The sequence below is a fragment of the Procambarus clarkii genome, chromosome 66, assembly GCF_040958095.1.
Source record: "Procambarus clarkii isolate CNS0578487 chromosome 66, FALCON_Pclarkii_2.0, whole genome shotgun sequence".
NCBI lineage: Eukaryota > Metazoa > Arthropoda > Malacostraca > Decapoda > Cambaridae > Procambarus > Procambarus clarkii.
The window spans coordinates 18477704-18495049 of NC_091215.1; the positions used below are offsets into that span (position 1 = coordinate 18477704).

At 43.4% G+C, this 17346-nt stretch overlaps 1 protein-coding gene across 1 annotated transcript in view; it reads right to left on the reverse strand.

Moving 5' to 3' along the window:
• numb (NUMB endocytic adaptor protein) overlaps window positions 1–14302 on the reverse strand; it is a 586620-nt gene extending 572318 nt beyond the window's left edge. The window contains exon 1 of the mRNA XM_045760091.2: window positions 14165–14302. The gene's annotated coding sequence lies outside the window, so the exon portion shown is untranslated. The remainder of the gene's footprint in view (window positions 1–14164) is intronic.
• Between the last annotated feature and the right edge of the window lie 3044 nt (window positions 14303–17346).

Below are 17346 nucleotides of genomic sequence, written 5' to 3' on the forward strand. Positions count from 1 at the left end.
GTCCTGCCACTCTAGAGCCAATGTTCCTCTAACCCGGACAAAATTACTACAGAAGCATCGCTGATACTGAAGCCGCTGAAAGAAAGGCACTGCTTGTGCTGTATGGCTGGAAAACGGTACAATCCACTAATACTACGTCGTCGAATGTTAGCTGAAAAGGTCGCGGCAAGCTAAAATCATTTCTTACACCCGAGTGAATGCCACTCACCGATTTGTCCACCAAGTATCACAGCTCTCGCACATGTTGTCATATTTGAACCTGAAAGTCTTTAAGAGTTGGGGATCAATGTATAAAAATGGGAGGAGGGGAATGTAAATTATAATTCCTACTACCCTACTGTCTGCGACACGCCGCCACCAGATTATCTGTGCTACATGATGACAAAATGTGGAGCCCCATCGCGATGAATGTAGAGCCCCATCGCGATGAATGTAGAGCCCCATCGCGATGAATGTAGAGCCCCATCGCGATGAATGTAGAGCCCCATCACGATGAATGTAGAGCCCCATCACGATGAATGTGGAGCCCCATCACGATGAATATGGAGCCCCATCACGATGAATATGGAGCCCCATCGCGATGAATGTAGAGCCCCATCACGATGAATGTAGAGCCCCATCACGATGAATGTGGAGCCCCATCACGATGAATATGGAGCCCCATCGCGATGAATGTAGAGCCCCATCACGATGAATGTAGAGCCACATTATGATGAATGTGGAACCACATCACGATGAATGTGGAGTCAAATGATGATGAATGTGATAAGTGTCGAAGAGGATTAATTTCTGTGTATCTGTCACCAGGTATCAATCACAGTGTCCACAAAGCGTAAATTAAATTTCTTTTTATGTAGTAAGAAACGGCCAGTTCGCCATTTTAAAATCTATTTATCCAACCCGTCCTGGAGTCAAGTCCATTACATCCAGCGGTTGATCCCACATACAAATTTTTACATGCTCTTAATTTAAACGGTCATTTTCTTACATATGAATTTATATTATAGTAGCATATTGTGCACATACAGGCATAGGTTAGGTTAGGTTCTTTTGGTGATTATTTGTATTTGTATTACGTGGGTGAAGCATTGTCAGCATTGTGGTTCGAACAAAATTCGTCAGTGAAGCACTTGTTCCGGAAGTGTTCGAACGAAATCAGTTGTGTGTCGTGTGTAAACTGTTTTTCATTCATAAACAGTGGGTTTGGCGGGTGCATGGAATCACTTTTGGGTCTGTTAGGAAGACGGGCTGATTATGGGTGTGCTCCCGTGGTCCGATTTTTTCTGAGAATGAATTGTTAGTGAAAACGTTTCCGATTGTCCTCCAAAGACCCCAAAAGTGATTCCGCGCACCCTCCAAACCCACAGATTATGAATGAAAAACTGTTTACACACGACTCAACTGATTTCTTCCGAACACTTCCGGAACAAGTGCTTCACCGATGAATTTTGTTCGAACCACAACGCTATAAATGCTTCACCCACGTACTACAAATACAAATAATCACCAACAGAACCTAAACACCTAACCTAACCTATGCCTGTATGTGCACAATATGCTATTATAATATCAATTCATATATAAGAAAATTCCCGTTTTAAATGATCATTCCCGTTTTAAATGAAGATCATGTAAAAATTTATGAATGTGTCTGTGGGGTCAACCGCTGGATGTAATATACTTTACTCGACGACGGGTTGAAACGTTTACTGAAGCGTCTTCTGGGTAAAAGCCGCCCTAAGGCTATAAACGTTTGCCGCTGCTGCAAACTGGAGGGGGGGGGGAGAGGGGGTGGTAACTGTTCGCCGTTGGGGAGAGGACTGTTTGCAGCAGCAGCGAACGGTGAACCCCCCCCCCCCCCCTTGTTTGCAAACAGGAGGGCGGCACCGTTTGCTGCTGCTGCAAACGGGGAGGGGGGGGGCGCAACCGTTAGCAATGCAAGGAAAAAAACTATCCATCCCGCTGCTGCACACAATGGGGGAAAACCGTCAACCGCTGCTGTAAACAAAAACAACAGTTGCTGCTGCTGCTGCTGCTGCTACAAACCCAAACAACCGCTGCTACACCATTCACACTCAACAAGCGGCACACGTTCACTTGTTTTTGTGACCAAGACCAGTAATATTGTGACACTGGCGGCCCTAATGTGCGGTGGCGGTGTGGCAGCCGCCCCCTCCCACCACCCGCCCCCGCCGCTACCTCACCTCTGGGAAAACATTGTCACGGCTCCACACTTAAGGAGTGTGCAGAAAAAAATACCTTGAGATGTATTTTTTCTTGTCTCAATAAACATACTTGAACTTAAGGTTGACCATTTGGTTATAATCAGATCAGGCTGCCAGAGAAAAAAATGACAAGTACAATTATTTTCTGAACTTCATGTATTATACTAACAATTTTGTTGTTGGTCCTGGGTAGTAAAAAAATATAAAAAAAATTGTGCCTTTAAAATATAGAAAACGGCTATTATTCCCCCCTTCAAACATTGATTGCTCTAATCTTTATAAGACAGTTTAGGGAAGACGGGCCGAAGCGTCAAAAACATGGTAGGAAATGCAGAATATACCCTGAACAAAAGCAGCACCATACGTACACTGTGAACACTGTACGAACATCACGAGCCCATAGCTACTCGATACCCTCCAAGCAAACATTCTGTAACGAGGTGGAAGCGTTCAAGACAAAATTCGATAATTACTTGTAAGTAGTACCTGACCAACTGGGTTGCAGTGGGTATGTGGGGCTGCGGGACGCAGAGGCAACGGGAGGGAGTGAGGGAGGCAGAGGCAATGGGAGGGAGTGAGGGAGGCAGAGGCAACGTTAGGGAGGGAGACCAAGAAACTGCTTCAGCAAATCCTAGACAATATACATCAGAACCTGAAATCAGCTGGTAACTACTTCGCCTGTTTAGTGGCCGGATTAACGAACACTTAGCCATCGAGGACGGACTAAACTCGTGCGCTAAAAGGGCCAACTAACCTACAATCTATTATTAATTCACAAATGTAAACTGCCAAGGTTGTCTAATCGCATATTGGCAGCCGACCGGAAATACAGCCTGCAGCCCACCCAGATTCCTTGGTTCGGTGTTGGACTTGGCGTGTATCAGCCTATGGAAGGGTGCTAAAGTAACAATAACTTACTGACCAACCAGCAAGAACGTTTTAGTCCTGAACATTGTCCAGGACTAAGTGCATGTACACCGAGAAGCGGAGGTATACTGCTCTCTGTGTACATATCCTCTGTCTTGAGAATCCCAGGCATGTATATCGTTACGCCTTGAAGATTAATTTAATTTAGGTGAATATGAACATAACGTTCTTTCATAAAGAAAAATAATTTCAATCTGCAAAAATAAACAATTTAGTTTTAATAAAGGTTATGAAAATGTTTTGCCGTCAGTTTTCGTTCTTGGTATACTTGGTGTGTTTTACCGGGCCCCAGCTTCCTTACACCTTGGTGAAGCTGTAACATTACGCCCGTCAACTTAAACACTCGGGATAACATATATCCCGTAATATTCACCAAAGTACTGCAACATGATCTAAACACTCAGTAGAGCGTCAGGAAGGGGCCTGACGGCTGAGTGGACAACGCTCGGGATACATAGTCCAAAGGTTCCGGGTTCGATCCCGGCGGAGGCGGAAACAAATGAGCAGAGTTTCCTACACCCTGATCCTGTTAACCCAGCAGTAAATAGGTACCTGGGAGTTAGACAGCTGCTACGGGCGGCTTAATGGGGATGTGTAACAAAAAGGAGGCCTGATCGAGGACCGGGCCGCGGGAACGCTAAGCCCCGAAATCATCTCAAGATAACCTCATGTGCAACCAGTAACTATTTTCGGTGGCAATAGAAACGACTCGATATACACACAAAAATTATGGGTACTGCTAGTCCGAAATTTCAAGTTTCGTCAACAACCTGACCAGTTGTAATGCCACCAATACTGGCAGCATGAAGGCTTAACAAAAGGGAACGTGGCATGGTACTTCAAGTGCCATAAGTGGTCGGACACTATCGGTCACTGTGATTACTAAATAAACAGCAGCAGCCTATGCCATGGAGACGCCTCATATCCTAGCGTAAACTTTTATCTTTTTTGGGATTGTCAATTAGCAATCTGAGAGCAGCAGTACACCGAGAACTTCAACAAGATCTTGAAGATCAGAGGCAAAGTGAAATTGACACCAGTAATTCCATCTATCATCATACTATCATGCAAGAGGAGCCACACATCTATGGTTCATCCAATAAAATCAGCAGACTTCTAGACGTTACTACTGCTCGGCTTAGACTCGGTTACAAGTATCTCAGGGAATTTTCATTATCTGCCGATGTAGACCTGACCAAATGTAAATTGTCAACAAAATTATTCGCACATCCTCCGTCACTATGTGATGGAGAGCGAAAAGATACGTGAATTTAGAAACAATTCTATAACCAATGTTCCAACGATGTGTAAATATTTCATTCACAATTATCTGCTACCAGAAATTTTAGCCCAATATCCCCAGTTTGCAAACTGTAGGTAGTAATTAAGTGATTGTAACCTATCCACCACTGCCCACTGGATGGGGGGGGAGGGTGTGCAGGACAAACATCAATTATGACACATACACAATTGTGTATGCATCATACATCAATTGTGACTCTCCACATATGTCAGTTGCTTAATTTAGAAACTGTACTTGTGGTCGATCCTGAACCCATTGTTGATGTGATGACTTGTACTGAATTTTGTAACTAGCTCATCAAGATTGTAACTTGCTTAGCTAAATGAATTGTGGAGTTCAGTCCCTGAGCCTATGTGCCTCTGTAATCCTTTCCACTACCGCCCACACGATGGATATGAGGTGCTTAATAAATGAACTAAACTAACTTTTCTAAACAATTAAACAGCCTCATTTTAGTTTACTGGTGGTGACCTTTATGCAGTATGAGCCGATATATTTATTTATTTATTTATTTATTTATATACAAGAAGGTACATTGGGTTTGTGAGAATACATAGCATAGTACAGTAATTACACTCTCGTAAAGCCACTAGTACGCGCAGCGTTTCGGGCAGGTCCTTAATCTAACAATTTTAAGTAGGTAAATTCTATCAAAATTAATAAAATAAGAAATACAGTGCAAGAAAAAAAAATGAGGTGAGAGAGATTAGTAAGTATATTAAAGCACATTGGTATATTAAAGCTCTGATTGATTACATTGACAGCTTGATTGGTAATTTAAACAAGATTAATAGACACCATACAACAGATTGACAGCACATAAGACGGCAATGATAAAGATACAACCTTTATGTTGTATGAGCCGATATACAACAATGTGACACAGAGGTGAGCAACACAATGAAACTTAAGGTGGCTTAATATGTTTATCAGGAACAAATATATACATCTTGGTCTAATTTTGTAGGATTCACAGATCTATACAGTACACTGTAATTTGTAACTGTCTGGGGTTAAAGAATATGTTTATTAGAAATTATATTAACTTTAATAATCTTGACAGTCGATAGGCCTTAAACCTTCTATAACAAAAATTGTAGAAATATAACCTGTATCATAATGTGGCAAATCTTATAAAATTAATGAACTCGCTATACAAATCTAAATTAACATGTATGCCGTTGGTAAGTATACTTGTCACGCAATTAGATGAATACAATAGAACTAATCAATTAAGCAAGAAAATAAGAAAGGTTTCGAAATAATGTTTAGGGATTTACAATACAGTAGTGAGTACATTGGATAAAAAAAAAATCCTAAAACGTCATCCTCTCACACTGTACATCACTTTAGACCATCTAGAGTCATCCTCACACTGCACGTCACATTAGGACATCCAAATACTGCTACCGGGTTTGATCTAGTTGAGGAAGGATATTGACAAATTAGGTCTACATCGTCAGATGATGATATCGAGATTTAGAAAAATATATGAAACCTATTTAAAGATATTTCAATTAAATCTTTAAAGGAGAAGAGTAAAAGATGACTTACAATCTGGGGTAATTTACAATCATCGGTGGGCACGACCAACTTAATTTAGCCAAATAATTCAATTTTGCATAAACATATCCACGACCAACAATGATTTAAGAATTTTGCTTTCAACGAGGCACAATACTTTTTCTTTAATACTGTTGTACTCGCCTAGTTGTGTTTGCGGGGGTTGAGCTCTGGCTCTTTGGTCCCGCCTCTCAACTGTCAATCAACTGGTGTACAGATTCCTGAGCCTACTGGTCTCTATCATATCTACATTTAAAACTGTGTATGGAGTCAGCCTCCTCCACATCACTGCCTAATGCATTCCACTTGTTAACTACTCTGACACTGAAAAAGTGCTTTCTAACGTCCCTGTGGCTCATTTGGGTACTCTGTTTCCACCTGTGTCCCCTTATTCGCGTACCACCCGTGTTATACAGTTTATCTTTATCTACCCGGTCAATTCCTCTGAGAATTTTGTAGGTAGTGATCATGTCTCCCCTTACTCTTCTGTCTTCCAGTGTCGTGAGGTGCATTTCCCGCAGCCTTTCCTCGTAACTCATGCCTCTTAGTTTTGGGACTAGCCTAGTGGCATACTGTGTTCAATCTATGGAACAGTTTATTAAGCAATACAATTCAGAATAATACCAAGTAGGCTAAACATTTAAAAATTAGACGAACTAATCCTCAAATGCAAGCCTTATACGATCTGCATAATCACAGGCTTACCATAAACAAGTGTGGTTTGGATCCAATTGTCTGCTGCTATTGGTGTCGCTTAGCGAGTACACAAGATAAATATTACAAGACCATTTTCAATGTAATTGACAACTGGGAAAACATGGTATGGACAGAATTGAATGTGTCGGCTACAGGATGCTGAGTGCACTTGACCTATGAAGGTCAGGGGTTGTAGCTTTGTGCCTCTTGATTGGTGGTGGTGTTGGTAGTGTTTGTTGGTGTTAAAGGCATTAGATAAGAGGTGAGAGAATGCATATTTGGAGGCTATTTAAAAACAATGGTGAACTGAAATGACTCAAAACAAATTGGTGTTTAGAGAAAACAATGGGGGAATATTAACAAGGATTTAAATCCACAAAAGTATAAAACTAGATAATATAAATTAAAAACACTAGAATGTTCTATTAGCAGCACACTGTACTATATTCAAGGTTATAAATTGCTACACACACAATTCTATCATCATGTGGCGGCGTTGCAGTTTTTGTGTGAGAGAATGCAAAGTGTAGTGTTAAGAAGTGAAAACTCGTGCCCATAGACAAACAATTTGGATCACAATCACTGAAGGTAACCAAGTCACTACTACATTGCCGACAATTAGCATGACATTGTGCGGAAGTTGCTTGAAACATTACCAGCTGGTAGAATTTAAACAATAAAAATTTGAAAAACAAATTAATGACTGAATGGATTCACTAGTGGGCGTCCGTGCCTTAAATAATTGTCGATGTCAACATTTCACAAGGGAGACTTCTTAGGAAGATGGAAGACCATGACAACAAAAGTAACATAATAAATTGGACTAAGTCATGGCTTAAAGACGAACAATAGTAAGCATTAATGGGGTAAAGGCCCAGTTGGAAACTAAAAAGTTGATTTAGCCAGGATTCTTTATGCATTACTTCATAGTATAATACTTACTCTATTTTGGTGTTGTAAGCAATGTTATTAAATCCGGAGAAGATACAAAAATAAGGCATATTATAGTCAAATTAAGATTACACTTCTTCAGGAAGACCTGAATAATCTATAGATCTCTAAAAAGTAGCAATACCATTTAAGAGAAAATTGCAAATTAATTAGTTTCTGAGAAGAATACAACAGCAGATCTAGTTATTAACTAATTAACGATTCGCTATTGCCGCATCCAATTGGAAAAAAATCAGTACTGATGAATGCAGAATTTAATTAAAGTGGTTACTGTCTTAGTGATTAGTTATTCTGCAGTCCTCCACCCGTTGGTTCAATGTTCGTAACAAGGTATATTCTTTGCTTTATGTCTACAAGTGTTAGTCATAAAAGCACGAATGCTATTCCACAACTTCCCAGCTCTACGATTCTGCTCGCCGTACAACAGGCTGACCAACTCCCTTGAAAACATTCAGTGAAGAATGAAGATAAGTAATTAACAAAAGGCGGCACCAAGCCGGGAAAAATGAAGATAGATCAAGAACACAGAAGTTGCATTCTCTGGAGAGGTGAGCTCTTGTTCAGAAAGAGTCACAGGCGAGGAGGAATAGGCTGTTCAGGAATACCACGGAAGCAAACACCTTCCCAAGATTTTAAAATAGTTTAAACGTGTGCCTAATTACGAACAATTTGATTTGAAACGCATGAGCCAGGTGGTTTTCTGCAGTGTTCCCATTAAATTATTAAATTTAAAATACGGTACGTCTGCCTTGATCAAAATTTTGAAAACATTATTATGTATTTACAAGGCTTTAAATTGCATGCAATAAATTCGTCACACTTGGCCATGAGAGTCTGGGTGCTAGAGCCCATTAGCGTACGTGGCCCTGCACCGACAATCTTACTTTCAACAAAGTACACAGAGCGGACGACAGGGAGTGGCTAGGTTGGAGTCCACACTTCATCTAGCCTAGTCCCTCCACCGACAATAATATAGTTGCAATTCGTGTTAAGTTACTAACCTTTACATTATTGTTCGAGTGACAAGTTTTTACATTTAAGTTGTGCTAAAATGTTATAAAGGGAAAGTAGAACAAAACGAGGGGTAGAGTACTTGGATGATCTAGGTGCATACCATCAACCTACTACCATGGTGATGGTAGGCTGACGGGTGTAAACAGGAACGACGAAAACAAAGTAATGAGGTTGGGTGAAAATGTGCGTGTTGAATGTGGATGAAGAATACTTAAATGACCTGTTCCATAGTTACTTTCAGTTACAACAGCCAGGTAAGTCCAATACGGGCTCACTATAGCCTGTGCTACTTGGGACTTTTAGTTCCTGTAGCTGAATCTAAAAACAAGTTTGGATCTAGGCTTCCCTAATCAATCATCTCAAGATAATCTCCCTAGTGACGACCTGAATAGCCAGGCTACTTGGCGGAGGCTGAACGTACCATCATGCTATTTTGTGGTTAATGGTAAATTGAAAACAGAATATAGCAACAAAATATAACCGGCATTACCCTATCATATTCTATAGCTATATAATTAAAAACATCGACAGTAACAAAACTCAAAATCCACAAATTTTCAGTTGCATGTACAGTAGTTATTATTGTTCATTAGGTTGTAGTTGCTTCTGCCTAATGAACTCTACTTTTACTAGCGTTCAAATATCACGATATTCATAAGCCTACGCCCCGTAGACTTAGCAATGGCTTTGTATTACGTTACGAAGGCATATAACCAACACACCCTATGATGTATTTGCCACAAACAATGCATACATCATCTTGTCTCAATTTTCCAATACCCGTACACAACCCATAATTCTTATGAAGCGGGCGGTTCCCAAGGTGTGTGCGAGACCCTTAATGTTTAAGGCACACGTCTGGGGTTACTGAGGACACTCCTATCTAACTCCTGCTCCAAAAATGTTTTCATAGATAGACCACGTTCTTGTGATTGACTTGTGAATAGGCAACTAACTCACTTAAGAGGTCACAGTTACTGAAGATCGCGTATGGACAGTGATCCATTTTCAGGAGTTAAATGTTTCACCTTTGAAATATTTTTTATGTTATTCAATACCATCCAAAACAGAACATTATTAATTCCAATAAAGTTTCTAGGGGGAAAGAATCTGAAAGTGAAACTCACTGAAATCAGTATGTCTTGTCATATTACAAATCAGGCTTATGAGAAGCTTCGTCAGGATATGAAACCGTGCTAGGTTGCCTTCTATCCCAGCTGTTAGGCCTATTCAATAATTTAAATTTAATATTTATTTACTTGTCTTCAGCTCTACAAACTTTATAATTATTTTTCAAATGCAAATGACTTTTGTACTACGGAATTATGTGAAGATTATTAACCGTATATACAATGCCTGTTAATACATTATTATAATTATTAAACAAGAGGAAATTTTTTCCAACGGTCTTCTAAGTAGAAATTAATTAAAAAGTTTCAAAGTTTAACTAACGGATGACTTGCTCTGTCGACTGGTCGAGGAGAGGTGCGCGTGAACACACTAATCTAGTATATTTTGGTACATTTTGAACTCTCACCATCTTAACCCCCCCCCCCCCCCCCACCGCCACCCTTAACCCTCCACAACCATTCTTAACCCCCCCACCCTTGGCCGGACCAAAGACTCAACCCCCGCTAGCACAACTAGGCGTGTACCATCACCTTTAACCCCTCACGATCTGATTAGGCCACACAAACAATAACCAAGAGACTATTTAGTTATGAACGCATAGTTAATTAAAAAGTGGTAAAAATCAAAATGTGGATTCCCTCTCAAATTGGACTGCATGAACACGATAAGTTGATGCCCTTGCTAAGATTGTAACAAAGACAATGTTGAACGGAATCTTGAGTTTAATTAAATAGGTAGTTTAACAGTGTGAGACGTGAACTAAGATTAATTTAAAGAAATCTTTAAATAGTGTAAACTGGAACCGGCAGGTCCATTGTTCATCACAATGAAATGTGTTAAACAAAACATAACAAAACATGTGTATGGGGCAGGTAACAAAATCAGCAGACTAACAGACGTTGTCACACCACGAACACGACTTAGCTACAGGTATCTCTGGCAGTTCAGCTTGTATAGGGACCTTGAAGTAAAGTGTGTGGACAGTGGCATGGGGACACACACTAGAGCATTACATCTTGTACTAATAAAATTAAGCCACTAGAAATAAATTTAAACACGCTGCATGAAGTGACAAACCATCTTATTACAAAGGATAAAATATCTGAAATCCTTGCACTGTATCCATGTTTCGGTTCTAGTATATAAGTGATGTATGAGACTAGCGAACAAGTAGCGTAGTGTGACGACTAATAAACACCAGCTTCCCTATGACCCTGTAATACCTCAATAGTTAAAATAGCTAAGTATTTTTATTTATTTATTTATTTATGTATACAAGAGTTCTTACATTTTTGTACAGCCACTAGTACGCGTAGCGTTTCGGGCAAGTCCTTATCCTATGTTCCCTGGAATACGACTGATAAAGAACTTTTGTGCCCTCTGAAATCGTTTTTGCGCTACCGCTCACATGATAACAATGGGATGCACAATAAACTAGCCCACTCTGGAGACAACAATCATGATGACAGCTATAAACTGTAAACTATAACAAAATGTTAACGCGAAAAGATCATAACTAAACCAAACAGGACACGCTGATGATTAAATACATAAAATGACATTTGATAATTTTGCTTGAAGATTGCCCAAGCTTTCTCCATTAACGATATCAAAACCACTTTTATAAATATCCAAAGAGATGACGACGATCAAAATTCACAAATTTAGGCTACAATTGTTTAACATAATTTCCAGCAGTTTGTCAAAACCTAACGGCCTTTTCATTCATCCCAAAATCTGAACAAATAGAATTCATTATCACTGCTCTCAAATGCTGGGAAACCGTGCGGAATTCTCAAGCGGTGAAGTTTGCACTGTTGGACGCGATGGAGGCAAGTGAGTAATTACACTGGTCACATATATCGTGGCAACTGATGAGACGCCCATCACTGGACGCTCCTTCACAGCCGCGAGGCAGGTGCCACCTCTCGCACTAATGACAACTAGGCTTCCCAGAGCCAGGTGCCACAACCTGCCACCACTGCAACTGGTATGTTATGGTGGAGTTGGTCTCCAGGCCAAAGGCAGGGAGATGATTCTCATAGGGGGAATGGGGGAATTAATCTCCGGGCGATGGTTGGAGGGAAGGATGAATCTCCGGGCGAAGGTAAAGGGGGGAGGAACGGCGAAGGGGGAAAGAAGCATCTCCAGGGCGAGGAGAGGTGTGGAGTCTCCCGGCAGGAGGAGGGGTGGATGAGAGGCAGTCTCCTGGGAGGAGGGGTGGATGAGAGGCAGTCTCCTGGGAGGAGGGGTGGATGACAAACCATCCCAGGATTGACTAGCGGAAGTTGTGGCGTGAAGGCGTGTTGGTGGGAGGCGGGACCGGGAGAGTTGTGGCGGGAGAGAGCAGCACAGTAAGCGCCCCCACACTCTCCAGAGGGACGCTTCATCCCGCCATTACCCCCCCCCCCCACATCTCGTATGCGCAATGCTGGTAATTACTAGTCCAGAACACATTATCTGCAGCGTTATCAAGGAGCTGCGGTATATTGTGTACAGCTTATCTTGATAAGCTTAATTACTGTCACAGTGAGATTGTGAGAAATTCATTTCAGCAGAACGGGGCTCGAACCAGCGTCCTGGGTACCCCGCACACACACGCCTTACCCCGTAGACCACAATATGCTAAGATAATATAATGGTTTGCCGATGGTAAATCTCGATCAAAATTCCATGACCTGAAGTCATTATACAATGTTAAAGTATGTACATGTGCTTTTTTTGTATAATTAAACATGCTTGATAAGTCTTATATTGTTATAAATATTTAGCAAGTATAGGCCTATGTCCCATTACTCTAATATTAAGCTGAATGTTGCAGGAGTTCCATAACTACACAAATTACTACAACAGTGAAATGTTGAAAATATATTGAAATTTAATACACCTGTACATTAACGGCAATCATTATTACCAGAGCGGACAGCACGCTGGACTTGTGATCCTGTGATCCCGGGTTCGACCCCGGGCGCCGACGAGAAACAATGGGCAGAGTTTCTTTCCCCCTATGCCCCTGTTACCTAGCAGTAAAATAGGTACCTGGGTGTTAGTCAACTGTCACGGGTTGCTTCCTGGGGGTGGAGGCCTGGTCGAGGACCGGGCCGCGGGGACACTAAAGCCCCGAAATCATCTCAAGATAACGACGACAGTGGTCGCGTGCTCCCCACCCCCCCCTTCCGCGACGACAGTGGTCGCGTGCCCCCCACCCCCCCTTCCGCGACGACAGTGGCCGCGTGCCCCCCGCGACGACAGTGGCCGCGTGCCCCCCCGCGACGACAGTGGCCAGGTGCCCCCCGCGACGACAGTGGCCAGGTGCCCCCCGCGACGACAGTGGCCAGGTGCCCCCCGCGACGACAGTGGCCAGGTGCCCCCCGCGACGACAGTGGCCAGGTGCCCCCCGCGACGACAGTGGCCAGGTGCCCCCCGCGACGACAGTGGCCAGGTGCCCCCCGCGACGACAGTGGCCAGGTGCCCCCCGCGACGACTAAGGCAAGTGTGTGTGGTATTGACTGGCGCGTGGAGCCGTCCCGAGCGGCCCTACCTCAACATGCTTCCCCAGGGAAATGCCCTTATATAAATCCCCCGTCTCATACAGCCACACAAATCCCCCGTCTCATACAGCCACACAAATCCCCCGTCTCATACAGCCACACAAATCCCCCGTCTCATACAGCCACACAAATCCCCCGTCTCATACAGCCACACAAATCCACCGTCTCATACAGCCACACAAATCCACCGTCTCATACAGCCACACAAATCCACCGTCTCATACAGCCACACAAATCCACCGTCTCATACAGCCACACAAATCCACCGTCTCATACAGCCACACAAATCCACCGTCTCATACAGCCACACAAATCCCCCGTCTCACACAGCCACACAAATCCACCGTCTCATACAGCCACACAAATCCCCCGTCTCATACAGCCACACAAATCCACCGTCTCATACAGCCACACAAATCCACCGTCTCATACAGCCACACAAATCCACCGTCTCATACAGCCACACAAATCCACCGTCCTAGTCATATAAATCCCCGTCATTCAGAAAATCGAAATACGGAGACACAAGGAAACAGTGAAGCAGGCGAGCGATAATATTATGGTCCAGGAATTCAGTAGTGTTAGAGGGTTAGAGAGGGTAAGCAAGCCGTGGCGAGGCGGCCTCCGGATCAAGACACCACAGTGACCTAGGGCGTGACCCCTGACCCCCCCAGACCGTGACCAGGGGCTCAGGTGTCCCCCGTGACAGTGGTGGTGGTGCTGCCTGGTGCCGCACCAGCAGCACCAACACCTGGTGACCGCCGCGCGCGCTTCTCTCGTCGCCTCCACGGCCCAATACTCACCTTTCATGCAAGATCCCACTGCAGATGTATCGGCGATGCTCTTCTCTTGTGTAATCCACAGACGTCGTATACTTTTAAGTGACCAAATTCATCAATAAATCCAGAGAAGAGCAGGAGAAGACCGCACGCACTGCTCACCGGACTAGCTACCACTGAGGACTGATGTGCGCGTGCGTGCTCCCCGGCAGGCCGCCACCCGCCATCTGTCGGTGGCCGCCACAACCCCAGCCCTCCCGCCCTCACCTCACTCAACTTCAGGTGGGCGGGTTTAGTCATATTTGTCCTAAAATACTTGTAAGAAAGTGACAATGGGTCATATATTGTCATTATTGACGTTACTTTCTTGCAAAGCCACAATACGGGCGAATGGACTTGCATATTTACTGATTTTGCTCCACAGTTTATTATTTCACGAGGTCATGAGCGCGGGAAAGTATCTGTAGACCCAAGAGATTTGTGTACAGTTCCGAAGCTAATGAACGGTACTGACCGGATGTCCTCACTGACGGGTGGACGCTACACCTACTTGCTCTTGTAGGCAGTGACATGATTCTTTATTATTCTTGCCATTAATGCAGCCTGATACACAAATGCTTGTATTCTAAGCTAGTGTGGATGGAATGTATAAAATATGAACTGTTGCATTGTTAAACAAGGTTCATGTCTTGTCCTATAATTGTGTACTGGGCCCGAGAAAAACTATAACAACGGAGCCTACTTTTCTTAGGCTTAGTATATGATCCCGTTTATCAGGGTCAAGAAGCCTGTACTTGAGATTATGGAGGTCCCCACCTCCCCCCTAGGGAGCCAGTGGCTGAGCTGACAGAACACTGGACGCGTGATCTTGTGGTCCCGGGTTTGATCCCGGGCGCCGCCGAGAGACAGTGGGCAGAGTTTCTTTCACCTTGATGCCCCTGTTACCTATCAGTAAATAGGTACCTGGGAGTTAGTAGTAGTTGTCACAGGCTGCTTCCTGGGGGTAGAGGCCTGGTTGAGGATCGGGCCGCGGGGACACTAAGCCCCAAAATCATCTCAAGATAACTTCAAGAACCCCCACCCCATTGAGCCAGGTGAACAGGTTCATCAGATGAATGAAAATGTGCTCAACCGCGTCTGTCCTGTTTGGGTAGTGAACTCACGTCCATCATTGTGAGCCGAGGACTTGGCTACCGTGCTACAGGAACAGAATTTGGTTTATGAGTGTGTATGTATGGCTTATGATTACTTATTTAGACCTTTGATTGCACATTTAGCTATGATTTCGTATGTAGGGCTAGCACAGGTTCCGTCAGGTGGTTCCCAGGATCAATGTCCCGGCAGCCCGGTCTCTGTCCAGGCCTTCTGGTTGGTGGTCTGGTCAACACGTTCTACATTCCGTCCCCAGTAGCTGAAGAAACCATATTTGTTTAAGGTGATCTGCATTATTGCTCAGTTTTCACTTGTAAAGGGCGGGCTGGTGTCAGGCCGGAGACAGGGAAGCAGAATGGAACAAAAAGGTTTAAGATATATCCAAAAGACAGTTACAGTTCCGCTCCTGTGCCAGGTGAGTACGTCGGGCTCACCATAGCCCGTGATACTTGGAACTTTTTGTTCAGAGTAGCTGAATCTAAAACAACAACAACGGTTTGGTTATATGGTAACGGAGCAGTCCAGCCTTTCGAGTGTTCAGAACGTCACTAAACTGATGTACTAAATTGCCCGAACCTAACCTAACTGAGAACCCACAAATGGAAAACGGGATATCACTTCACTTTTGGGAGCCGCTGTGATATTTAGTACATCAGTTTTTGGCCCTAGGGGATTTATACGTCAAAATACGATGTACTAGTAGAGAGGACGGGTTGCACGGAGAAGTTAACCCTGGAAATATCTGTGCTATTTTGATGTACTGGTCACTGGTTGGGTACTGGTCACGCGTCGGTGTCCCTGTCATGTTGGGTACTGGTCACGCGTCGGTGTCCCTGTCATGTTGGGTACTGGTCACGCGTCGGTGTCCCTGTCTTGTTGGGTACTGGTCACGCGTCGGTGTCCCTGTCTTGTTGGGTACTGGTCACGCGTCGGTGTCCCTGCCTTGTTGGGTACTGGTCACGCGTCGGTGTCCCTGTCTTGTTGGGTACTGGTCACGCGTCGGTGTCCCTGTCTTGTTGGGTACTGGTCACGCGTCGGTGTCCCGGGCCTGTGCTCGCGAGTGCAGGTGAAGTGCTTACCGAGCTGGCCATGTCCACCATAATGTTAATAACATATGCAGTAGCAGTATAAAAACAATATATGCCCGAAACGCTGAGTACTGTGGCCTGATTAAATATGCGTATTATGTATCAACTATTTAACTATTGCACCGTGTTCCGTATATTTTTTAAATAATAATAATAATTATCATTATTATTGAGAAAATCAGTAGGAGCCGTGAGGAGGATTCGAACCTATCCTCTGAATATCCCCAAGCACTCGCCTTAGACCACTACACCACGACATATTCGAAAGATTCACAACCAGGGATTCAACTGAATCCTCAAGGATTTCTGAGGCTTCCACTGAACCCGAACCAGGGTTTCATATACATCCCCCCCCCCCCCACCATTCACTTTGATTTTGTAGTCTAGGAATTTTAACTCCAACGCGTCTCTTCAAATACACACATAAATCATATTAACGTGATGTATCAACGAGAAAATCAGTACACTGATTTTTAATACAATTAATTACCAACAAGACAGTTGTATTCCTTGTATTAATTGCCAACGAGGCATCTAACCTACGCATATACCAATTTTTTTAATATATAATCATCTATATATATTAAAGAAAATCTATGCTTTCAATGCCCATTAAAATTGACGAACACGTCTTTGGAGTCGACTGGCGGACAGACGAGCATAGGCTAGGATGGGCTGGAGTAGGATAGACCAGAACCATCCTTGTGAGTATACCAGCTGGGAGTATGAGGACCAATCACACTTACGAACGTCAGAACCAATCAGACTCACCTATCAAAAGTGCGGAAACATCTTATTTCTTACAACGTGGATTATCAACTCAAAGAAGAGATCACACCTTTAACAAGGCCAGTAAGTGATTGCCATAACTAAGTTATGCCCGAAACTAAGTTTAACTGTAACTAAGTTTGCCCGAAACGCTATGCGTACTAGTAGCTTTAGGTATTGTATGTACTAGCTCTGAAT